The sequence below is a fragment of the Camelus bactrianus genome, chromosome 20 (genome assembly GCF_048773025.1).
Source record: "Camelus bactrianus isolate YW-2024 breed Bactrian camel chromosome 20, ASM4877302v1, whole genome shotgun sequence".
Taxonomy (NCBI): domain Eukaryota; kingdom Metazoa; phylum Chordata; class Mammalia; order Artiodactyla; family Camelidae; genus Camelus; species Camelus bactrianus.
Window position 1 is genome coordinate 26,444,839 of NC_133558.1, and position 26,600 is coordinate 26,471,438.

Genomic DNA, 26,600 nt, shown 5'->3' on the forward strand with positions numbered 1-26,600 from the left:
CCAGGAGGAAGTGGCATTGGGTGGGGTTGGTCCCAAAGAGGCACTGTTACTTCTTCATTCTATATGCTGCTATAGTGTCTGGATTTTTAAAAGGAGACCGATTCATGTATTTCTGTGTGTTTAAAAAATTACGTCAAGAGAATGCCAAGATAAGCCAAACACTGGGAGAAAATAATTACAAAAGACACATCTGATCAAGGGCTATTATCCAAAATGTATAGAGAACACTTAAAACTCAAAAATAAGCAAAAAAAAAAAACCCAACTAAAAAGTGGGCCAAAGACTTTAACAGATGCCTCAACAAAGAAGATATACAGATGGCAAATAAGTATATGAAAATATGCTCTACCTTGTATGTCATCAGGGAAATACAAATTAAAACAAGATACTACTGCACACCTATTAGAATAGTTAAAATCCAGCACACTGACAACACCAAATTCTGGGGAGGATGTGGAGCAACAGGAACTCTCATTCATTGCTGGCGGGAATGCAAAATGGTGCAGCCTCTTTGGAAGACAGTTTAATAGTTTGTTATAAAACTAAACATACTCCAATCATACGATCCAGCAGTCGTGCTCCTTGGTATTTACCCACAGGAACTGAAAACTCATGTCCACATAAAAGTCTGCACATGGATGTTTATAGCAGTTTATTCATAACTGATGTCCTTTGGTAGCAACCAAATGGATAAGTAAACTGGTACATCTACAGAATGAAATATTATTCAGGGCTAAAAAGAAATGAGCTATCAAGCCATGAAAAGATACATAAGAGACTTAAATGAAGAAAGCCAATCTGAAAAAGCTCCTTACTATATGATTCCAACTTTATGACATTCTGGAAAAGGCAAAACTGAAGACAATAGAAAGATCAGAGGTTAGAGCAGAGAGAGGAATGAATAGGTGGAGCACAGAGGATCTTTAGGGCAGTGAAAATGCTCTGTATGATACCATAATGAAGGACACATGTCATCATAAATTTGTCCAAACCCACAGGATGTACAACACCAAGAGTGAACCCTAAGGTAAACTATAGACTTTGGGTGATAATGATGTGTCAATACAAGTTCATCAGTTGCAACAAATGTACTACTCTGACGGCTGATCTCAAGGGGGAGGCTGTGTGTGTGTGTGTGTGTGGGAGCGGGGAGTATATGGTAAATCTCCGTACCTTCCTTTCAGCTTCACTGTGAACCTAAAACTGTTCTTAAAAAAAATAATTGTTTTTAAAAAAAGAATGGATAAAGGACGATTCCTTTGACTGAAGCATCCTCTTTAAAGATACTAACTCTGCTATCCGACAACCCCACTGAGTCCTAAAATGTGTTTAACTAATAGCATTACTAAGCACCAGGTGCTGGGGAAAGAGCTTTAAATACACAGACTTATTTAGTCCTCAGAACAGCCATGTGAAGTGGGTACCATTCATCATCCCTGTCCCCCATGTGGGGAAACTAAGGCACAGGGACGTTTATTACCTTATTCAAGCTCACTTGTCTAATTAGCAGTAGGGTTGACATTCACCCCTGGAAGATTAGTTTCAGGGTTTGTGTCTTGACCTCTAGAAGGGCTGTACCATGTAAGTTATGGCCCTCTGGAGCACGGTCAAAAGATGGGGTTGTATTTATTTATATTTAACTCACTTTACTCTAAAGAAGATTTGAGGGAACTGCTACCTGATTCTGTTATCCAGGGCTTAAATTGCCTAGAAATGCTACCTTTAATTACATTTGTGCTAGAAACATGATACAGAAACATAAGCTCAAGCACATGAGCTTACAAAAAAAAAAAAGTCTTCAAAGTAGATGTGATCAATGGCTTCTGAGATTTCCTGTTCATATTGGTTTCTCACTGGTTAGACAGGCATGCAGCATCAGGTAGAATAGAGGAGGAAAAATTTATAGGGGGCAAACCTTAAATATAGATCATTCTCTATTAACTTGATTTCTTCTGTGAATTGGGAAGAGCTGCATAATTCCACTGAGTGGAAAAACCCCTTGGCCTCACTCTCAGAACCCCGGAGTTCCTTATCATTGGAGCTTGAAGTGTCTGGACTGGGGGGCATTTCAGGAGCTCTTCATCTGAGGAGCTCAGGTCCCATCCAGCCTTACTGAGTCAGCATCTTCAGGGACTGGGAAGGGGAGGAGTCTGGCCTTTCTCTCTCTTTTAAAATGCTCTGCAGGTGATCCCAATGTGCTGCCAGGGCTGAGAGCCACCAGGAAGGTCCCATACAGTTTTAAAGTTCTGATTCTCACTCTGAAGTCCCTGTTTTTAAAAAACAAAAACAAACAAACAAACAAAAACACAAAACTTTGTGATCTTATTCGTTTCCCAGAGCCCTGGACCTACCTTTCCCAGGGACGGTGCTTGGTTGGTTTGGAATTTAATCAACTCCTTGGAAGCGAAGCCTAGCTCCCCAGGGGGCTGCTGGTTCACCTCCTGTGAGGCCAGTGGGTATATTTATGGTTTCTGATTTTATTTATTTCCACACCTCGGAGCTGTTCTGCATACAGAGAACTCCAGCTGTCTTCAGCAGGCATGGCCAGGGCCGCCGTGAGCAAGGCCAGGATGGATAGTGGAGTTAGCCCAGCCCGCTGGCTGAGGAACAGGTCGCCTTCCTGGGGATGATTTATGTGATACGGCAAGGCCCTGCCGGCACCCAAACATCTCCCCCATGAGCTTTCCCAGCGCAGGGCTTTGGGATGGATGGGGCAACATGGGCCTTGCCTGCAGGAAGCTCCTAGAAAATTCTGTTCTGACTTGGAGAGCTCAGCTGTGCCCATTTATCCCTTTGTCTCAGCGCCAACCTAGAGGGCATCAGCCGCAGCTTATTCTAATGCACGTTTTCCTCCCTCCCCCCACCTTCTCTGGCCAAGGACTAGTTTGGAGGACACAGCCCTGGGGAGGTTGAAGGTCTGGGTTGGAGACCACAAAGAGGGAGTAGGACCATCATTTGCACCTAATTTCTATTTTTCATGCTCTCTACCTGACTTAACACCCACTCCCTTTCCCTCTGCTTCCCTCCCACCACCCTTGCCAGGGTCCTGCCAAGGAACTGGTCTATCAGTCACGATCTAAACAGGAAAACAGAAATCAAATTCAAATGCACAGTGGAGGGAAAATAATGAGAGGGCCTGGTTACACACATGCTGGGGGAGTCAAGAGCCAGAAGTAACCTGGAAATGAGCAATCCTGAGAAGCCCCTGCCAGCTCTCAGCCTGGAGAGAGAGAGGGGAGGAGCGGGGGTGTTGACGGAGCCTGGGAGCTAGAGCCACCGGGGACAGCTGGGACCGCGACGGCCTCTAGACCAGGAGCTGGGCCATAGCTGCTCCAGGCGGGGAGAGAGAACCCCGGAGCCCGCTGCTTCTCTCCTGACCCTCCGCTTCCTGACGCCGCCGGGGAGATGAAACCCGGCCAACATGGAGTGTTGGGGGAGGCAGCCTGCACCGACCAGCCCTCTGAGATGCAGGGCAGCGGAAGGATTTGAGAACAACAGGTCCAAGACCAACACAGTGGGATGTGACCAGCCCACCCTCTACCCGCTGTGAGGCCACTTAGTCAAGACCCCACAGCTAGTTCGGGTTTGGGCTAAGGCCTCCGCGGACTGCCCCAAGGCTGGGACCCGACGGTGGGGCCTCCCAGGGTAAGGCATAGCAGGCGTCTTTAAGACCAAGAGCTGCTTTGGAGGCAGGTGGCTGACGAGAAAGGGTTGACTGTGGTGATAGTGACTCACCGAGCTTTTCTTTCTAGGCTCCGGCCACGTAAATCCGTGTGGGAGAGACGATGCCTCGCGTTGACCAGCCCGCCACTCAGCCAGAGCCCACGGCGAGGCTGTATCTCCCAGCCTCCATTGAGCCTAAGCGGAAGGGGTGGGGCACGTGACCAGTCCCAGCCAATGGCGAGTGGGCAGGAGCGATGTGGGTCTCCTCCAATCCAAGGCACGTAAAAGCAGGTGTGAGGGTTCCCGTAGTCCTTTTTCTGCCACAGTCAGCCGGGAGCTGGCCAGGGCTGACACGACACCGCAAGACAGAGGCAGCCATGGTCCCTGTAGAGTTACACAACCTACGACCAAATGCATGTGTGAGAAAATCTTCATTGCATTAAGATACTGAGATCTGGAGTTTTGTTTTTATTCTGGTTTTTTTTTTTTTTACCGCAGCATACCTAACATTAGCAAAATACAGTTGCTATATGCTATAATGAGTCCCCCTGTCACATCAGCACCCGTCTTCTTCCGCTGGCCTTCCACAGAGCAGCCCTGGTTCCATGTCCATGGTCCTCACTGAGACCGATCACCACAGAAGCCAGGGACTGCCTCGGGCATGACATTTTCCCCAAGCTAGCAGAGTGGCTGGTGCAAAGGGGGAAAAGTAGCTTTGACTATACATGGATGAGTGAATCGCAAATGAATAAAAGAAGGACCAGAACTAGCTTCTGGTTTATGCTGGAGCACTACAAGGAAAACATTCAGTACAAGGGAGCCAGAATATAATTCAGGAGAAACTTGATGGATTAGAAAAATTATCCAATCAGGACAGGTGAAATACAAGGCAAGGATTTTAGAAGTTAAGCACAAGCCCCGCCAATTCAGGTGGAGGCGAGGAGAAAACCCAAGGGGGCCCAGGATCGTAGGGGACCTGATAACATCCTCAGTGAAGGGCCAGCCTCCACCACTGGGAGGGCCCAGGAAGGAGAAAGCAGCACACGCAAGATAGGGTGCGATCATCCCACTGCACTTGGCCTTCTCCTGGCATCTTATTTTAGCTGTCACATTTAAAAAGGATTTGGAGGTTCTGGAGGAGAGCCAGAGCCAATAGAAGAAATGATGAAAAGTTGGAGGAAAAAAATAGAACCAGTAGGAAAAGCCTCCTGGTGGGGGTGTAGGAGTTAAGTGGGGCTGAGGGAGGCAAGTAGAGACTAATGAGACTCTCTCTAGCTTAGGGGGACATAACTAGGGAACCTGGGTTATGTTGCAGCAAGAAAGACTCAAGTTTGACTCCAGGCAGCGAACCTTGGTTAAAAGGGAGTGATATGGAGGACTGGAGGATGTGACTGGGGTTCTGGTGAAGTCATCACCTCCCTTGGCTGTCCCTTCTTCTCAGGACACTTCGGTGGGCCCCTCCTTGGTTCCACAAAGGGCCAGGCACAAAGGGCGACTGGGGAAAGTGAGGTCTTAGAGGTGTTGAAAGACAAGAGGTCTGATAATGTTACCGGTGTCACATGATAAGAAAGAAGAGCCTGACCAGTATCTGCCTACCCTGGTTTATGGGTATGAGTCAGGGGGCTGGACCAGATGGCTTTTGTAGGTTTGGAAATTCCTCACATGGCCTGGAGAAAGAGCACTGTTTCAGTTTTATACTGAACACTTTCCCCTCAGTCTTATTCTGTATGGCTATATCCCTAGGAAATGTCTTATGTCTGTTGGAGCAGTCGGCATGTTCTGAGCATAGCCCTGGGACAGGCTTTAGAGAAGGGGCCATGGAGAAATAAGGAAGCCTCATGGATCCTAGGATGTCAGGGCAGGAAGGATACTGGGAGGACCAAGGGGCTTTCAAATATGATTTTCCTGCCAGAGAAAACTGATCCAGCCCCCTAGCTGAAGGGCCTCTCTATTCTCAGGCATAGGTCAACATCTGAGGAGGAGACACGCACTGGTATCCCTCTCTCAGTTACCCACCTAAAAGATCTCTGCTCCATCCTTCTGCCCTTGAGGCACCTCCACGTGGCTACCTCTTGCTCTCCACAAGGGGGCAGTCTCTGGGGTTCTTCTCTTTTCTAATGATTTTACGCCAAACCACAGCCCCTACTTGGGTCTATGGAGGTAGAAAGAGCTAATACAACAACCCCCCTCCCCTACTCACTTATTTGCTCCTAGGGACGTTCATTGGTTTTATGTGGGCCAGTGTCCCACCTGACTCCTACCCTCTTTCTCTGGCCCAGATGCTGCAGCCGCCTCTGTACCTGGCCACTAGAGGGCACCATGCCATCACCACCACCCTAGCAATCCTGCCCTCTCCTATTGCCCCTTTGTAGAACAGAAGGACCCCTGTGTTGGCATGGAAGAACCAACCAGGAAATCTCAGGATAATCTAAGAGCTTAAATCAAAAGGTGTAAAAGGCTGATAGATAGATAAAAATAAAAAAATATGCACCCAGTACTTTGCCAGATGCCACAGATTAAAAAGTGACCAGCTCACTTCTCAGTCCTAAATGGGAAACAAAAAGAAATGTAGCCTACTGAGGGAATCCCCAAGAGGGGCCCCTGTCCCCAGGCTGTGGCAGGAGGCTCAGGGGAGATTCCTGGAGGAGCCAAGTCTTGGAGGATGAGCAGGAAACAGCCAGGCGGAAGAGGAAAGGGCATCCCAGGGAGCAGGAACAGCTGAACAGAGGTTCAGGGGCATGAAAGTTTTCAGACAGGTATGTAGGGTACTTAGAGCCATACCATAGTCTGGGCAAAGGGACTTCCCTTTCCTTGCTAGTCAGAGAAAACCCCAATTTTGTTACCCTAAGAGCTCAGTGGGGATCCCAGACTTTCTCTATTCTCCTCCTCCTTCCTGGGGTGGGGTGGGGGGGTTGGTGTCACTCTGTCTTCACTGGTACTCAGGATGCTGACCTCCTGGTTTAGGTATTTTTTATCATTTTCAGTTTGCTGATGAGGAACCCAGGGCTTAGGGAGACATAGGACCTACCCAAATTTGACAGCCATCGAGTGACAACGCGGAACTCTCACCCAGGCCTTCTGACCCCAGATCCTATGATCTGTGCTGGCTAGGAGAAGGGGCAGTGCCAAATGCTGTCTCTCCACAACAGCCTATAAGGTTGGCATTAGCCATTTTTAAGCAGATTTTTTTTAATGGAGGCATTCTGATTATCAAAGTAATGCATGCTCATTATTTTAAAAATCAAACAATATAGAAATTCACACTATTGACAGTAAAAGGCCCTCATGATCCCACCTCTCCCTCCCCAAGATAACTACTATCCATGATATATATTCTTCTAGACTTTCCCATGAGGTTACAAATGTGTATCATTGGATATTTTTTAATGGAATCAAGCTTTTCTGCAATTGGCTTTCTTCACTTAACAATCTTGGACAAGTTTTCAGACCCGTAAACACTGCTCTATAAGGCAGGGTCTCTTGTAACCCTCACTTATCACTGAAGAAGCTGGGCTCAGGGAAGGTTAGTTGCCCCAGGTATACAGCCCACAAGGGACAGGCTTGTCAGCCCCACCAGGATCGGGGCATCCATTGGGGATCTACCTGCAGCTACGCCGCCCACTCACCACTTTTCTCCCAGCAGCCTTGGCACCATCGTCAGCCACTGGGAATTTTTAGGGATGAATTTCTATGTTCTTTGTAATAGATAGGAATCTCCCAGCAAGACAGCCTGAGCCTTTTGGGTAGTGTTCTGTGAGTTGATAAAGTTCTGTCAGTTGAAAATCAAGGCTCATCCCTGTTGTATCCCGATGATTCCTTCTTTCAGGAAGGCAGCCTTCCAGCAGAAGGTGGGAGTGGAGTGCAGCAGTGCAAACCTGCTGACCTAACAGCCTCCTGAAATAGCCCTACAGGCACCAGGGGGATTCACCAGGAACATCCCTTTGCCTCTCAGGACTCAACATGTGGTCCCAGCATCACCAGGATCTGGTTAGAAATGCAGAATCTCAGGCCCCACCACAGACCGGCTAAATCAGAATCTGCATTTTCACAAGATCCCCAGGGGATTCCTGTGCAGAGCAGAGTTATGAGTAACATGGCTTTGGCAGTGTTTCGGAGCCTATCAGGCCAGCCATGGCTTCTTTTCTAGACATTTAGTTGATGTGCTCAGCATTAGAAGCTTAGTAAGAGCTAGCAATTACAGGGAAGTTTCTATGTGCCAGGCAACACTGCAAGAGTTTCACGTGTATTAACTCATTTAATCCTCACAAGGACTCTCTGCAATGAGGTACCATTACTATACTGATCTTACAGAGGAAGACACTGAGGTGCAGAGATGTTTCATAACTTGCCTGAGGTCACATGCTAATATGTGGGTGAGTTGGGACCCCCCAAGCCAGGCCCCCAGGATCTGAACCACTACACCCCACTGCCTGCAGGAAGATAAGCCCATCTAACATGGAGCTGTTCTGACAGACACCTCCCAACACTTGCCAATACATCCTGTTCTAGCCCTTCCTGCCTTCTGCCTCCCCAAACACTGATCACCTACGAGAAGCCAGGAGACTCAGCACTGGTGTCATCGCTGCCTTCACAGCGATGATGAGACCAAGAAGTAACAGCAGCACATGACATGTGCAGTGCCCTCTATCATCCATTACTTCCCTTTATCCTCCCAAGAACCAAGGGAGATGAGACAGGTGTCATTTTCTCCATCAGACAAATGGGCAAAGGAGGCCAGAGATGCCAAGCAACTTAGCCAAGTTCATACAGAGCTAAGACAAGCAGGCGGGCCTCCTGGCTGCCTGAACGCACTTCTTTCATCTCCCCAGGCTACCTGCTTTTCTAGAAGACTCCATTCCAGTCTCCCCACCCTGAAGGCGGCCCACATCTCCTCCCGATGCTTCCGCACCTCTGTGGAGAAACCTGGTCCCTAATGGGGCCTCAGCCTCTCTCCCAGGCTGCCTCCTGCCTGAAGCAATTATAAATCACGGCATTTTCCCTTCATTCAGACCTGATGTTTAATTCATCGCTATTCTGGCTGCTTTAATGCAGAACATTTATTCAGCGAAATAGCTTTGTTTTGTCTCCCAAGCTTTATTCTGTTTAGAATACCATTTCCCTTCTATGGGATGGGGTGGGGGCTTGCTATTAACCCGCTTCCAGGACGCCCCTCCTCCCATTCCTTAACAAGGGCCCAGCTCTCCCTTCTGTGGGGACCCACCCTGGGGCCATAAGTCAACTTCTCCTCCTGACAAGGAGTTCAGACCTTTCTGTCCTTGGTCCAGGCACCTGACATTTCCCATTTCTTCACTCTCCCTCTCTCCCAGGCCATATGCCTGGTGTAATGAGTTGCCTGGCTCCCCGTTTCTTGGCTCCCAAACCCCACAGCTGGGCAACTTAGCCACTGAGGTTTGGGGCTGCCTCGGGTTCAGGGCACAGGAAATTGGGGAGGGTGGCGGTCCTGGGCAGGCAGCACAGCTGTCACGTCATGCCCTGAGAGCTCCTGCCTCATGTCACTGACCCCATCTGAAACTTCTCCCACTCTAGCCAAGTCTAGAAGCTTGGACTCCTGTCCGTATATGCTGATGCCTGGACCCCACCTTCTGTGACAGACCTGGATGACCATTTCTATCACCCTGGATGTCAGCATATTTAAAGTCAAGAGAAAATGGCAAAGACTGCTAGGTGTCTACAAAATATCCATTTTTCCCCCTTTGTAGCAAAAAAAATCCCTTAACTGAGCACAGGGCTTGAAACTCAGCTTACATATAAAACTATATTCCCTTGTAGCCAAGTATGTGCATATGACTAGGTTCTGGCCGACGAGAGCTAAGTGGACAGGTTACGTGAGACTTCTGTGAAGCCTTCCTAAAAAGGAGAATGCACAATATTCTTTTTATTTATTTATTTATTTGCAATATTCTTAATTTCTTTTCTCTTACTTGCTAATTGGAATGTGGCTGCAAAGGCTGGAGCTCTAGCAGTCATTCCGGACTATGAGGTGGCAGCCCAGGTGCCTGAAACTGAAGATCCACCCTGTATGTGTGGTTGGTTCATCTCTGAATTTCTTTTACAATAGCAGTAAGCTTCCATCTTGTTTAAGTTACTATTATTTTTTATTTTTCAGATGTAGGTAGTTGAATGATTCCTAATCGATGAAGACAGCCATTTACCTGTTTCTCAATCTGTCAGATGGGAACTGCTTGCCTGCCAGGCCCCACTGCCTGAACCAGTTTCTGATACAGCACTGATGGATGTGATGTCTGAGAGGAATGAAGGACAGGAGATACGGTGGAGGAAAAGAGGGGTCTGGGACACAGGATGAGATGTATGTGGGTATAATTCAATCTGTTCACTTTACAGATGAGAAGACTGAGTTTCAAAGAGAATGGATCATTAGTCCACAGTCACAGATTCTACCTACCCCTCGGCTCCCCGTAGGGAGAGCTTGGAAAACATCAGAGAAACGCTGGCATACTCTCCAGTCTTGCCACAGGCTGGTCCCGACTGTAAGAATCAGTGCTTGCCACGACAAAGTTCTCTCTGTTCCCTCTCTCGTGAGGTGCATTTATTTATACAGCACCAGACTTCTCCTTATTATCATACAAAGCAGACGCAGGGTAAGAATCAGTCCCCTCTGGGGTGAAGCTGCCTGGTAGGAGGTGAGCTGCTTCCACCCTGCCTGGCGCTGGAGGAGTGCAGTTTCCATTTTTCCAACCCAGGTTCCAGGGTCTTCCATGGACGGTGATGGTTAAGCACAGGCTTGGAGAACAGGCTGTTCTGGTTCGAATCATGGCTGTGCCAGGTACTGACTGCGCCACGTACTGACTGCATGACCTTGGGCATATTGCTTAACCTCTCTGTGCCTCAGTTTTCTCACCTTTAAAAGAAGTGATAGTTTATGCCCACCTCCTAAGGTTACTGTGAAGGCTGAACCCAGAGGAGGTGTTAGCTATTCCTACTGTCCATGAATTCCAGATTAAGATCACCTTGCAAGAGAGACTCTGACTTGGTCAACATTTTGACATTTGGCTCGCTTTTTGCCTTATCACCGGATCACTGATGGTTCTTCGATGGCAAGAGGCAACTGTCTCACTGGTCTTTGTTCCCCAGTACTTAGAACAGTGCCTGGCATGTGGGAGATTTTCCAGAGTAAGAATGTGTTGAATAGAGCCAGGTGGAACTGGGTTACTTCCTCATTCTTCACATGAACATCCCCTCCTGTTCTCTCTCTGCCCTCTTCCTTTGTCCCTCTTTCTGTCTCTGTTTGTCTCTCTCTCTGTCATTCCCTTCACCATCTCTCTTTTTCTCTCTCACACATCCTCTCTTGCTCTTTCTTAATCAGCCTTTCCCACTCCAGCCTCCAAACTGGCATTTGTACTCTTTTCCTGGGCCTCCCACCCCAGAAGCACATCCTGGTCCTGCTCCAAACTCCTACAGAGTCTCCATCCCATTGTGAGGAGGCCTCCCGCTCTCAGCCATGCAGACACTCAAGCGTCAGGGCTGGAGGTGACCCTGCTGTTCCCGCTCGATTCCAACCTCTTCACTCTTCAGATGAGGACACTATCTCACGGTCTCATGGCCAGTTTGTCCCAGAGCTAGGATTTATAACCTGGGCTTCCCACCTTTTTGCTATGTTCTCAGCATTCCCTGAGGCAGACTGTGGAAGCATGTTGTGGGAGACCCTGCAATGTTTGAGGAATGAATGAATGAATGAATGAATGAAATCAGGAGGGACAAGTTGCTCCAACAACAGCACATCTCTTTCTCTGGAGGCCCTCGTGACCTCTGGCCCCTGCACTGCCAACATAAGAACAGATAACAGTGGGGAGGAGGCAGCCCCTTTGTGCCCAGGGGTCTCCAGCAGAGGTCTTGTCTCCACCGCTCATGTAGGCAGTGCCACCTCCCCTCCAACCACATTCTCTCCTGCACTGGCTCCCGTGTGCATAAAGGCCATTTTCTTTTTCTTTCTTTCTTTTTTAAAATTACAGGCCCTGCCTTCCCAGGGGGTGCTGGGGTGGCCCCTTTCCCAGAGTTCCCTTGGCAGGACCCAAGGCAGATCTGACCTGCACACTTTTCTCCGAGGCCTCACCTGGCTGGGTGTCCTGCAGGGCCTCCTCCCCTTCCTCGGACTTGTCGCTGCACTCCCAGACCTCTTCTTGCCTTCGGGGGTCAAGGCACCTTCTCTGACTTGAGGTGTCACATCCCCTGCTTTCCCAGGAGTTGGGGCTACTCTTCCTCTTGGAGACTCTTTGGCCTCAGCTGGTGAGGCTTTGACCTGAGGTGGTTTTACTGAGTTTCACCTCTGCGTCCTTCTGCAGGGACAGGGTCATAGCTGCAGCTGTCAGCCTGGCCCCAAGGCCACTTTCACTGTTCTCCATGGAGTGATCTTCAGAGGCCCCAGGCCCTTCTCTGAATTAAGCCTCATTCCAGGAGCTGAGGCCAGGCGCTTGTCCCTGTGGCTTGCTGTCTGCTCAGAGCTGCTGTTCTGGCCTCAGCACTGCCGGCAGGAACAAAGGGATTCCTGTGGGGGTCCTGTAGCTTGTTGCTGGCTCTGCAGAGGTGGTGCCCACCTCTCCTCTCAAGGAAAACAGGGAGGGGTGGCTTGACCTGACAGTCCTCCCCCAAAGCCCAGCCGGGGGCCCTCCTCACCGGCCCAGCCCCTCCCTCACTGTGCTCCTGGCCTGCAACTCCCAGTGTGCTTCCCAAACGCTACCTGGGAACTGTTCTAACTGTTCTTGCCTTAATTCCCTGAAGTTGGAGCCTGAATAATGAGTTATTTCACAGGAAGATGGATCTGGGTATTAGGGCATCATTTAGTTTACCATTACAACAGCCAGTTTTGGTAATATGCTCCACTGTGAAGGGGGCATTGGCCAGGCTGCTGGAGTTTTCTAAAGCATGGCACTCATGGGTGAGAGGAGGGGGCACCGGGCTACAGGAGCAGAGGCTGTGGGACAGCAGAGGGCAGGGAGGTCTGTCTGGCCTTAGCCTATATGTCTTTATTCTTAGAATATGACGCTGGGGAAGAAACTGCAGGACTGAAAAGGGATAGAAACTTCTTCAGAAGGGCAGAAAGATCAGGGTGTTGAGGCCGGAAATGCCGGGAGTGAGAAGGTCTTTGTTAAATAACTGAGTGAATGACCTCCAAATTAAAGACCATTTCAGACTCGTCAGTATTTCAAGACAACAGAGTGGCTGAACATCCCTACCCACCATGGCACATCCTAGACCCAGGGGAGGACTTATGGTGCCTTCCCTTCCTGGTCTCCAAGTCTGATGGGGGAGACACGGCATCTGCCCTCAGGGAGCTCTCGGGCTCCTGGAGGAGGGAGATTCTCTTTCGTGTCACCTACACAAGGGGACCTTCCCCACCTCCCACCCGTCTCTCGGTGTCCCTATTTATTTTATGTCCCTTCTCACAACCAGGCACTCCTTCTTTCATTTTATTTTGACTTAATTGCCCATCTCCTCTTCAACTAGAACAAAGACTCCATGAGGGTGGGGACCCTGTCTACTCTGCTCATCTGTTTCCCCTAAACAGGGCCTAACATGGGCCTGCACCTCGTGCTGCTCGGTAAGCATTTGCCAAGTGAATCAGTGAGCACCAGGGGAGCCCCAGTTCACGGGGCTGGCATGGGAGATGATCCTTACATCTCTGCCCTGTGAGCATCTCCCGAAGGCACAGAGCCTCGCCCCAGGGGGAGCTGTGCACACACCCTCCCAGCAGTATTTTTGAAAGTAACTTCAAGGCATTCACAGAAAGTCCTGTGGGGGCTGAAGTCCCCTTTGGAACCAGACTAAGAACCCCCAGCCCAGAGGGGGAACTGGTATGAAGTCGGCAGACTTGGGGTCTGCCCTTTGGAGACGGCACCACATGTCTCTGGAGTTTGTTTTCCTTGTCTGTTTCATGAGCATCTATGCAGTAATGTTTGTGATAACACAGTTCCCTGCACAGGGTTGTACGAATCTAGCTGTTATGAGTAGCATCAGTCATCAGCATAGCAGTGATTTCAAATCCTGTCTATGACAAGTGAGCCAGGGGCGATGCTGGGCCCAAGGGAAGGCCATCCCATCAGGAGGCTCAGCTTGGCCACCACTGAACAAAGCTATCACTTTTGACTCAGGTCCCAGAGGGGCCACCGCTGGCCCTTTGAGGACCTCAAATACCCCAATGACCTGTGTGCTTTGAGTCTAGTCCATTGAGGAGATAACCAGAAAACCAGGGACTGATTTGCCTGAAGCATTTGGGTACCAGAAACAACAGAAGTTGAACAGGCTTTAGCTACATTACCAAAGCTATTAAAGCTAAAAACCACTAAACAACCACAGCTTGGTTCCCATCATCCACCCTACAGGCATCCACAACGAAACTAACAAGAGCGTGTTAGAAGAAAGCGGACACTGAGATTTATAAATACCTTGTGTTTGCCCAGAGCTTTCAAGGCAAGCCCCAGGGCACCGAGAATAGTGCCCACCAGGCAGCACTGAGGAGCACTGGGGTCCCTCCCAGGGCACCCTCACACCCCTTGCCCCAGAAACCTCCAGGTCTGAGGTTCATTTTCAAGACCCATTACCAGAGACCATTTCTGAGCACAGCTGCAATACAGGGGGATAGCAGGTGGGGGATACCTTTGACTTGGGTGGCCCATGGATCAGAGTTGAAGACCCTGGGGGCAGGCACAGGGCAGCCAGAGAGAGGGGGAGCACAGTGGGAACTTGGATTTGGGAATGGAGGAGGTCCCCTGTGTGGGAGCAGAGGCACTGACTATGAATCCCAGAGGCAGAAATAGCCAACAGCATCAGTCTGCAAGTAGCCCTCATTCTGCAATTGTTGGCAGGCTCTACAAACAGAGGGAGGTTCTGCAAACAGCACAAATGTGTTAAATAGGTTCAGATGCTCTAAACAGCAGCTTGCTCTGTATACAGAGAATGGTGCAGTCATCGGGGACCTGGTAAGCAGATGGTCACAGGATTCATACCCATGGATTAAAGCCCCAAACCAAAAGACCATCTGCTGGTGCATGTAGGAGAGAGAGTGGGGGTCAGTTTCAGTGTTTCAGTGACGTTTTCATAAACAAGATGGTCTGAAGACCGAAGCCCTCCTTACCTCTCTGTGGGGCACTCACTGTCCTCACTTTGGAAGGATCTGATTGGGGGAGCAATTTTCCAGTTCCTTCCCCCTTGCTTCACTTTGGTCCAGTGCATAACAAGGCTCCTCGTTGGGATCTCTGGGCATCTGGCTATGACAGGCTGGGACCATGCATTATTAAGAGGGGTGCTGGGCTCCTTGCAGAAGGCAGAGGCTGGTGGCAATTGCATCGTGTGGCCTTGTTGAGTCCTTCTGGTTTACAGTCCATTTGGACATCCATTATTTATGGCAACTGAGTGGCTGTGAACAAGCTGAGACTCAATTAAAATAACGTTCTCCCTCACGGAAGCAGTGGTTAATGCTGAGAAGTTATTCCAACTTACACTGCCCTTAGCCGGAGATACAAATGACCAAGAGAAACTCAGAGACGGAGAGACAGAAGCAGAGAATAGCCCCAGCCTGTCTCTGCCCTCATCCCCTAGCCTCCACTCCCTCCCTGTCCTGGAGGACAGGAGCCAGGTCTCCTTGAGTTGACTCTCCCAGTGTCCACTTGCCCTCTTTTCCTTCCCTTGACCATCGTACACTGTCTGGTTCCCCAGCACATGGAGAGTTTGACATGTCCTGGAGGACACACCAGCACAACCCTAGAATTCATGGAGCTGGATGACTTGCAAGACAGGTGAGAAGTGACGCTGGCAGGGCTCCTGGGAAAGAACAGGCAGACGAGTGATGGAAGAGGAGGAGAAGTTAGGAGCCACGGTGGAGAGAAAGTAGGTGGCAGACAAGCAGCTAAGAGAGGTGGTGGGAGAAGAAAGGGACAGAGGGAAGAAAGGGAAGGATGGGGCTGGTGTGGGATACCTGCAGGGGAGGCGGGAGAGAGGGAACTGACGTTGGGGCACAGGGAGACAATAGAGGCAGGGGTGTGGAAAGGCAGGAGGGGCCTCACCAGGCACAAGCTTCAGAGTGCGGAGAGTCCTTGATGGGCAATTACGGTGCTTCACTGAGAGACCACCAAGGGCACTATCTGCCGCAGTCCTGGCCAAGTTGAGCGTTTTGAAGGGAACAGCAGCTGAGTCCCCCGAAAGCCCTGAGCCTCATATCCCTGCTCAGCTCCCTGCTGGGGATAAAGGCTGCCTGAGCACCTGGGGGAGGAGCTCCATGGACAGCAGGGGTGGCTGTGTCTGCCAGAGGGTCTGGGCCTGGGAGCTGGAAAGGAGTCTTCTGGTGGGATGGTGTCCTGCTCGAGGGCCCGATGCTGTGCCTCCTCTGCAGATGCAGATGCTACTGTATCTCTGTTCTGCTCCCTCCTCCTCCCGTTCACCTCCAGATGGGCAGCCCTCCAGTCTGCCCGTGCAGGGTCCCGCTGAGTCCTGGTCACAGCCATCCACCTCCTCCTGTTCAGACTGTGCTGCCTTCTCGCCTGCACAGTTTCACTGCCATCACAACTACTATTTTTTAGCAGCTCGTGAGCTTGAGGACAGGAGTTATATGTCACCTGGCTCTGTGTACAACTTTGTGTAAATGCATACACATGCACGCACGCACACACCCACACACCCTATTGACACAGATCCCGGACCTACTCTAGGGAGTGCTGTGTCAGTTAGGGTGTTTGCAAACCTACTTTGGCTAGTTTAAGCAGAAAAAGATGATATTAAATCTTTGGGGGAACCAGACTCAGACCTTGGGGGAGGCCACAGAGTCAGGAATAATGCCTAACCCACCCCTTGGCTCTGCTCCCACCAAGACCTCACAGCTGCGTGTTTGGGCACACATATCAAGGTTCCCCCAGCTGATTCAAGGTACTGGGTCCTGGAACCTCCAGCACTGCCGCCCCAACAAAGCCAGACGCCTCTGCCACAGCTCTGACCAGGAAACAGCAACTGTGAGGCACCTGCACCTGCAGGCTTGCCTCAAGCCAAAGCCTCCCACAGGGGCATCCCTTTGGCAGAGTCCAGGTCCATGCCTGTGTCCAAGCTGTCAGGGACGCTGGGAAGAAAGTGTGGTTTCTTGCCCCAAGAGGCAGGTCTCCCAGAGTGGGAAATTTCCAAACAGGGCAGGGGTGGTCAAGAGCTGTGAGTGGCCAGGAAGCTTGCCAATATCCTCTGGAGGTACTAAGGGGTGGCCAAGTGCAGCAGAGGACGGGGAGCAGCAGTGGGCAAAGAAATCACTCACTGAATTAATCCCCTGTTTATTCCAACGCTTAGTGCATGGAGAGCCAGAGAGGCGTAGCAGACATGCTCCTGCGCTCAGTAAGGTACTGCCTGGAGAATGGAGGAGGCAGTGTCCCATCACTGGCAGCTGCCCTGGAAGGCATGTGAACGTATCATGGGGGCAGCTGGGGCCCCTGTGATCAGACAGGGCTGGGGTAGCCAGTAAGGATGAGGTGGCTGAATCCAGGCTCAGCAGAGCCCTGCTGGGAAGCAGGTAAGATGTCCACTTGGCGTCTTCCCACCTGTAGCTCACCTGCCTGGGAGCTCTCCAGTCAGGCTGGAGAAGGGCTAATGGATGGGAGTGGCAGGGGTGCCTTTTCTCAGTTGTGTTTGCTAGCAAAAAAAAAAGGGTACCCAAAGTGAGGAAGAATTGGACCGGAAGGCATGAAGCAGGGCAGTCTGGCTGAGCACACATCCCATCAACAACCTGCTCTCCTGGATGCTTCTGCCCATTGGCTGCCTGAGCTCCCTCCCCGTTGAGCTTGGGGCAGGGCCATAAAAGACAAGAACCCTCCCTGCTGGACCCTCCAAAGGCAGGTGACACTTGCGCTGGGATTTCAAGTACCTGATAGGGACCCAGGGTTGTGGGGAACAGGGCCCCTTGCTTTGCACCAGGCAGGCATTTTATTCCACGTCCCGCAGGTGGTGGGAGCTGTCCTCCGCCCCTCCCCCATGTCTCTACTCCAGACCCTTCACACTGTGTCAGCAGGCAAGTGCCCAGCATGAATTGCACCCCCCCTCCCCATTTCCTTTTATCTTTGTGGCTTTCAGCTAAAGGGATCCACGGGCAGCAGGCAGGTTCATGAGCCTAATTGGGCCCGATGCATCTTTAACCAGACAGAGAGTGTGTGTCTGGATTTGTCGCCCGACAGGTACAGATGTTGGAGGCCCTCATCCATGAGACGGAATCACTCTTGGGGATTGAGAGGCTCAGACGGCGTCAGCCAGAGGCAGGCTGCGCATCTCAAATGGGGCACAGAGCATGCACGTGGAGTCTCCTCCAACAGACCCAGGTCGGCAGGCCCAGCACTTCATACACCGAATTACAGAAGCTTCTGCTTCGGAGCTGAGAATGTCTAAGGATGTCCCCTCTTTGTAGCATTTCTCATCACCATCACCTCCTCCCCATCACTAAGGAGCCCTTCCCGGCCAGTGCAGGTAAAGGGATGAATGAGGTCTCTGAGACACCTGGGATGAAAACCCAGGTCCACTCTCTGCTTGCTATGACTCTGGGCCGGTCACTTACCTGCCCCAGAGGTCTCCATTAACTTGTCTTGCACACGGACCTGTTGTGAGCTCTGTGTGGGGATTCTCCTTGTGGCTGCCCCACCTTCTGCACTTCTGCAGCGCTTTGTTCTTACCTGTTGGGTGATGTTGTGGTAAGAAACCCTGGCCCTGCACTTGTTAGCTATATGGTATTGGGCAAATTACTTAATCTCTCTGAGACCCAGTTAGTTGATTATCTAAAATGGAGATGGTGACAGTACCTCCTTGGCCGGGCTGTTGAGAGGGTTAATGCCTGCGAAGCCCTAAGCAGACTGTGCCCATGAGCCCTTAGGAAACCCTGCCGGTTGTTCTGTCGGTGGCGCTGGTGCAGGACTATTCCAGCACCCACCTTCTAGAGTTAGACAGTTCCCACTTGTTCATCTTGCCTCTCCCATCAGCCTGGGAACTGGCCAGAGGCCTGGACTCTATCCAGCCTGGATCCTGGTAAGGAAGGAATGTTCCATGAATCAGTGGAAGGGACACTGGCATGTGACGATAACGTGACTCCCCAATGCCATGCGGACACAGCGGTTCCCTCTGAGTATCAGCAAGACCCTCATGGCTTCTTGTCCACTGTAACTCTTCTCTGATGCTCAGTTTTCCCATTTGTGATGTGGGGACAATTGGCTTAAATCATGTCTCAGAAGCATCCAGGATCATCCTTGGCCCATGGTAGGTGCTTAAAAAAAAGTGGCTGGAATCCATCCCATTGAGACCCACCCTGGAAAAATAGTGAAGCTGGCCAAGAACCTCCTAACTTTTTCCCACCTTCCACTGGCCAGGACCATCTCTCCCTCCTGCTGCCCTGCTCTAGTCCAAGCCAGTGTTCCAGGCTCCAAAATGACCCCAGCCCACCCTCAAACCCCCAGAGCCCTAGTCAGCAGGAGTTATTGGAGGACAGCTGTGAAAAATTATTTCCCACAAAGTGTAACCCATGAGAATTAATAGGTTCTACCTTTCCCAGGGCCACGTGCATCGACAAGAAGTTTGGAAATGGCACTATTCACAAGGTGGCAAGCAGGTTAAGGGAATGCGCACAGCAGAAAGGAGGACGACAGGGAGTGACAGGAACCAGAAAGACTTAGCACAGCGCTCACAGTCACAGTTGTGAAACACTTTGTTGGCCAAATAAAGTGCCTGGCTATGAGTCCTCAGTTTGCCACCTGTGAAACAAAGGTGGCTATGGCAGTGGAATTCCAGGCTGAGGATCAAGCACAAACAGGGTAGTGGCACATCCCCCTCTGCCTTCAGATCAGCCAGGGCGGCTCTAGGTCTCCTGACCCAGCAGAGAGAGCTGGGTCCTCACTGCTCCACTCAAAGGAAGCCCAAGAGCCGGCCCCAGCGGCTCGCACCCCTTCAACGCTGCCAGAAAGGCCCATCCCTTCAGTGGCCACCTCCCTGCAGCACCAGCTGGGGCCAATCTTGTCTTTTCTACATTTAGAAAGAGTTGGGGCTTAAATGTCAGTGGATGTTCTCTGAGCAGCATGACAGTTATCAGCCTGAACAGAAAGGAAGGAAGGAAAAACTGACCCAGCATCCATCAAGCCCGACCAGAGCAAGTAGCAGAGCCCTGTGCTTCCACATTAATTCCTCACCTGCCTTGCTCTGGGGAGGAGGCAGCTGGGGACAGGAGGTGGTGTGACACCTGCTCACAGACCCTCAAGGAGGGGCCCAGCAGGCACCCAGCTTCGTGCGGCATTGCACTCAGTGCACCCAGTACCTATGGCTCCAAAGTAAGGGGATGAGGTTCAGATCCCAGCTCCTCCACCAACTAGCTCTGTGATGCTGGGCGACTTCCTCCACCTCCCTGAGCCTGCTTCCCCATCTGTAATATCAGAGTGATGGTAAGTCCCTCTTAGGGCTTGTGCCTGTAGGTCACTCAACAGGCAGCGATACTCAGCAAATAGCATCTCTGGTTTCCACTCACAGCAAGGCTGCCCACCACTAGCTCCTGGCAGAGTCATTTGTGTCCGGCTGCACATGCCCAGTGGTGGCGCCTTGGTGCCAGGTGAGATCACCAAGCTTTTCTTTACCTTTGACTTTCAGTGTGAGGACTGGTCTCCTGCAAAGAAAGCCAGAAAATGTTTAAAGACTCTACTGGGTCTGGCTATCCAAGTGTTAGGGCTATCACCTAATTAACGGGTTCAGTTACTAATAGTGGCGTTAATAGCAGCTCACACTTCCCCAGCACTTACTGGCTGGTACCGCTCTAAGTGCTGCTTAACCTTTAATCCTGAGGTTTAATCCGTAGGACAACCCAGTGCGTGGATATTACTGTTACGCCCACTTTACATTTGGGCGTGTAGGCAGAGAGAGGGTAAGCAAACTCAGAACTGGGGGACTCAGCATTGGGACCAGGTGGGCTGCGCGGAGAGTTTGTGTGTCCAAGGTGGAAGGAGGCTGTGTCAAGGGTGTCTAGACTAACCAAATGTGTCAGGAGCCAAGAACAGCTCATGCCAGCTCCACTACTCTGGGTCATTTCAGTCTCTGACAGTCTCTTTTATTTTTATTCTCCTGTAGGAACAGAATGGTGCTCATATGTGGGTCTGGCAGGAACCTGACCCTACAGAGGCAGCCTCAGCCTCCTCTTCCCCTTGGGTGCAGGCACCAGTTGGGTAGGCGTGCCAGGATGAGGGCCTGGGCACTCACCTCTGAGCCACCGGGGCCCCTGCAGTGCCTCCTCCTTCCAGGCTGACTGGCTTCTGGGCTTCCTGGAGGCAGTGAGATGGTGGAGGTGAGTCCTTTGGGGCCGAGGTAGCCTGGTCAGGTTCCCAGAAAATGTTCCTGACAGCCCATGCATTTCTTCAGCCAGCCTTCTTGAATGGGGCCGCTCATTGGGCATTATATCCTCCCCTGGATGTACCAGAACGGTCTCCACCGCCTGACCCAGCTTGGCCCTCAGGCTCCAGGTAAGCCATGGTCTGAATTTGCTTTCCCATTCAGCCTTCAGGAGGAGGGGAGGGCCCTTGGTCTCTGAATGAGGGCGGCACTAGGTTGTCTTTGAGAGGATCTGCTGGGATTTCCACCATCTTTCCTCCAGTGTCCACATCAACTGGGTCACTGAGTCCAGCTGATAGTCCCTCCTGGCCATCCCAAGAGCCTCTTATGCTGGCTCTCCAAACACCTGCAGCTTCTTCCCCAGGGCATCACATGCTCATCACAGGTGCCAGTCCATCCATTCCCCTCCAGCACCCAGCTCCCTGAGCCCATGTCCCCTTAACCCCAACCGAGGTTCCTGGGCCCTCTTGGGGCTCCTTTGATATGGAACCAAATCCAAAGGCAGGCTGTTACTGGGGAGCACTGGGCTGGGAGTCAGAGGGTTCAGAAAATTGGGGCTTCAGCTGTACACACATTGTGTGCCTCCTCTGAGTCTCATTCTCAGAATAAATTCATCCTTTGTGTCCTTATCGGCTGTGAGACGCTGAGATTTCTAAATGTCATTTTTCATAAACAGAGTGGACTTGATCACATACACGCACATACACATGCAAGGTGCCCAGGGAGCTGGGCACAACTTTGCTGAGTCAACACAGAGTCACTGGCCAAGTCCACTCTGAAAGGGTAGGGGAAGAGGTACTTGGAAAGAAGGTGCGGCTGAAGGTGAAGATGGGCAGAAAGCCAGGAACTGCCTCCAGGGACAACCCGCCCCCCTCACCTGACAATCTATCCCCCCAACCTGACAACCTATCCCCTTAACCAAGGCCTTGTGGTTTGAGGGCCTCTGGGCCCAGACTGGGCTGAGAAAACCTGTAGCGAGCAGGCTGGGGGGAGGGCAGAGGAAGCTGGGAGCAGGGGCAGATTTAGAGAGAAACCCTGAGCAGGTAAGAGCAGGAGTGAAGAACTTGGACCACGTGAGAGGGAAGTCTGAGCAGGGCTGGACCAGGGGGCTCAGGCTCCTGCTCCCCTGCTGTTGCCTCCTTGGCACTAGCCTCAACTAGAGCCTCCCAGATCACCGGATGCCACAGCCATGCCTAGGACCTTGAGGCTGCATATCCAGCTTAATCCACATCAGCGTCAGAGTGAAGGCCTCACTGTCACTCGGGGATATTTATAACCTGCCTGCTAGGCCCCTGTACCTGGAGGCTGCCTGGAAACTAGGCCACAGGAGCCATGGAGGAGGCAGGCCCTATACCCTGCCCCAGCCTCAGAAAGCTCCCAGGAAGTGGGGCCCAAGTTACGGAATAGAGGAGACAGAGCCTCTCTGCTCAGCTAGAAAACCTGCCCCACTGCTTGGGTAAGCGGAGTTTCCAGATAGGGCTTCCTGTGCTTATAATAAGCTTGAGTCTAGGCTGCATTTTCCACCCAGTCTGTGTGCATCCTCCCCATGTCTCTTCTTCCTCCTGGTCATCAGATCACACAAAGGCTCCCGTGCAGGAGGGCAAGTCCACACACCTAAGTACCACATCCAAGGCCTTCACCCACACCACCTCCCCACCCGCTCCATGTGGAGGTGTGGTGAGGTCACTAAGGACTCAAGAGCACCTGGGGTCCAGTGCGGGCTCCACTGCTGTGTGACCCTGAGTAATCTTGTGTGAAACTTTCTATATCTCAGTTTTCTCATCTGTAAAATGGGCTTAACAATGAAGCATCCATGAACAAAAGGTTCAAAATGGTGCCTAGCACACAGCAAGTGCTCAGTTTGTGCTTGCTTGTATCGAAAGGTGTACTGATTAGGAGTAGAGGCCCCAGACCAAGGCTGATTGAATTCAAATCCTGATGCTGCCACTCACTGGCTGAGTGTCCTCGTGTCCATTACTTAACCTCTCTGGGCCTCAGTTTCTTTGTCCCTAAGATGAAAGTCATAGTACTTACCTCACAGGGTCATTGTGAGGATTAAATGAGTTAATATGTAAAGGTCCAAGAATGGCACCTGGGACACAGTAGGTGTTCAATCAGTATTAGCTCTGATGATAGTGATGATGATGATTCTGGCAAGATTTTCTTCTAGCCAGGCTCCCTCTCCTTCCTAACCCCTCCTCCATGCAGCCTTCCTGACCACTTTGGTGAATTTGCACTGCCTCCCCTCTCCGATACCCTAGGCCTGACCCCTCACATTACTCCTCTGAGTAAATTTAGTCTGTGGGCCCTGAGGCAGGGGCTCTGCCCAGCCCATCTGTCCTCCCCACCTCAGTGCACACAGCCCAGCCTTGACCTGGGTAAGCAGCAGTGAAGCCAAAGATCCCCTAAATCAGACTTGTCCTTGATGAGTCTGCTCCATGCAGGCATCTGTTCCTGGGGTGGGGGACAGCTCAGCCTCGGCCCCAACAGACAGACACATACACACACCATGCTTATGCCCTGTAAGGTAGAATCGAGTTGTTTCCCCAGAAATAATCCCCTATTCCCACTAATGACAACCAAAATGCATTTTCCTCAAGCCCCTGCATTTCCTGGATTTTTCAGTCCTCCCCACCCCTGGGAGATGGGGCACGCCCTGGAGGCCAGGTTGGGCTGCAGCAGGATGACATCTGACATCACGAGGGGGCACCCGGCAGGATGCCCAGGGAGCAGCGCCCAGCGCAGGGGAGGGAGGCACGGCAGTCCTTCCTGAGGTGGGAAGGAGCACCTCTCCCTTGAAGGCCTGACAGGTCAGCCTTTCTGACCCTGACAATGTTAACACTCCCTGTCCCCAGGCCACACTCAGCCCCAGGCTCATCAGAGGGCTCTGCTGACACGGCCTCCCCACTCCCCTCCCCACACAGGCCCAGCTAGGCTCTCAGGAGCTGCCTGTCTCCCCATTACCGGTCAAAACAGAGCACTGTCCTCCCGGCCCCCTTCACTGCCTCCCCCGTGACTACCTCTCCTTCTGGGATACGCCCTAGACAGAGGCAACCTTGCTCATCTCACAGGGGCCACTTCAGTGGGGGTCCCCTTTTTCCCATGAGCTGGGGCCAGGGAGAGGCAAGGAGGGGGTTTGGCAGAGGCAGGGAGGGAGGGCTTCCTTTGAATTTATTATTCTCTTGGGGTGATGGAGGGCCACTGTCACCGGGCTGAGTGCTCAGCCCTTCCCAGCCTCCAAGTCTACCTGCCCCCAAATACATGAGGATGGGAAGAGGACCTCCTGCAGTGCCCGAGCCTGTCTGCTTGGTCCTCATGCCTCTCCCTTGCTCTAGTCTAAGACCATCTGAAAATGGTCCTCACACTAGCATCTATGGCTGAGAATCTGAAATTAACCCTCTCCACTTAGTAAATTATCCCCAAGGATAGTACCTTCCAAAGGTAGGTTTGTCTAAAGGAAGGAGCCCAGGCCAGGGGAAAGGAGCCGAGAGAAGCCTTATAAATCTAGCCAAATGCTGGTCTGTGCACTCCAGCTACATGTAGTTAAATCCGGGCACCTCTTCCCTAAACAGCGCAGGGTCAGTGCAGTAATACTAGCAGGTATTTACAGAGCACATCACAGCTACAAGATGCCTTCCCCACGCTCTGCCAGTTTGTTACCCTCTGCACCGTAAGACAGAAGTAGAAAGCTGTTTAATCCTCTTCCACATGGGAGGGAACTGGGCCTCGGAGTGGCTGGTACAAGTCTTAGCATGGAAAGACATATCAGACGCCCCTGCTGCCCCACCCAGATCTCCTTCACCAGCTGGGCACTCACCCCAAGCTGCTGTAGTGTTGGCTGCTAACGGCTCACACTGCACCCTTCTCCAAGGGACTGTCCCTAGCCAGCAGGAGCCACTCCCCTGGGAGACACCCAGGAGGTTAAGGCCTCCATCACATGCCCCTCCCCTGGGAACAGCCCTTGGCTAGCGATACTGGGTAGGGACTTACAGCCACCCACCTGTCTTTAGGTGGGACCACTCCGCATGCCATTCAACCCCAGGGCTCCCCATGGGGTCAGGCCATGGCTTAGCCTCACCTGAAGTGGCTTCTTGGCCTAGATTCTTCTGCTCCCCTCACTTCCTCACAGCTTATCCCCAGAGCACTCCCTCAACAAATCTCACACATGCAGGGACCCCACTGAAGACCCCACTCCTGGGGAACCAGAAGGGCTAGAACCCAGGGCTTCTTATCTCAAATCTGCATGCTCATAAGACAGTTCCCGGGGCAGCCTGGGAAGTCTGCTGTGCTAAGAACCTAGTTTTCTGCCAGGATCTTAACACTTTCCCTGTGAACCTGAGCCTGCACCTCCCACAGCTCTCTCCCCTCCCCCGTACCCAGGCTGTGGCAGCCAACACCATGACTCACGTCCATCCACCGTCCTCCTGAGCCTCCAGATCGCTACCCAGTGCCCTGACTTGTTACGCAGTGCAGATGGCAATTAACTGCATGATATGAAAATATCCGACCCTAATTATTTCAGGGATGAGGCCAGGGACCATAAATAAATGATGAAGAGTTTTCTAGGGGCTCCTTGGCTAGCTCCTGCACCAGTTTGCCAAATGCTTGGTAGTGAAGGGGACCCCTTCCCACACAGAGTTCAGTGGCGTGAGGTGATGAGACAAGGGGCGATACCCAGGGAGGTGCCTTGAATTTACCAGGGGAAGTCAGGCCGCTCCTCCTGGCATGGAAATACACAACCATTAGGGCCACCGTCCTTGTCCTGCACGCAAATGAAAGCAAACAGCAGTGGCTCCTCTGATGAATAATTGATGGTAGAACACAATCTTGTGAACAAATTACAGGAGCATTCCTAGTCACCCCTTCTCCCACATCTGTCTCTCCTTTCCCATCCCACTCTAGGCAGCAAGCAGTTTTCATTTTTCCCAAATGATTGGGTTCCCTCTGGGCCTCACCCCGTGGTGGCCTCTGTGGGGATATGCCCCTGGGGAGCCACAGTCAGACACCAGGAAGGACAGGCCACACACTCAGACAGAGATCTGAGCCGCCTGGGGGCTGCCCTTTGCTGGAACAGTGTGTCTTTTTCCAGCAACGTATCACAACAAAGCCGGGTAGAGAAAGGAACCCTTTGTATTCGTGGATCTTTTTATGCACTAGAGTGAATGTCGACACACATACACACAGACACACACACACAGAGACACATAGACAGACACACACAGACACACTTGAACAGATGGGACTCCCATATTTGAAAGACTGAAATATGAACATTGATATTCATTGGAGGAGAGCTACTTACTTCACAAGAGGATTTGCAACAGGGCTTCTTTAAACAGTAAGCAACCAAAGTGCATTGAACAGAATCAGATTTGCAAAAATTTGACTTACCTGTACATTTTCAGAAGCCCATGCACTGTGGGGTGCGAATGTGTGTTTGTAAATAAGCAGAACTTGTCGATGCCTCTGATCATCTAGATGGGGAGAGGCAGGCATTTCTGACGGCTAACTACACACCTGAGAGGTCTGGGCACAGGGGGGCCCCCAGCCAGCCCCACACAGCAGTTCCTTCTGCACCTGCCCCTGGC

General features: G+C 51.5%; 1 long non-coding RNA gene across 1 annotated transcript; it reads right to left on the bottom strand.

Moving 5' to 3' along the window:
* Positions 1-653: 653 nt before the first annotated feature.
* Positions 654-26,589, bottom strand: LOC141574234 (uncharacterized). Its single transcript, XR_012501133.1, has 3 exons — positions 26,404-26,589; positions 3,736-4,064; positions 654-2,267 (listed from the first exon to the last, which is right to left on the bottom strand). It is a non-coding gene; the product is annotated as an uncharacterized LOC141574234 (long non-coding RNA).
* Positions 26,590-26,600: the final 11 nt, after the last annotated feature.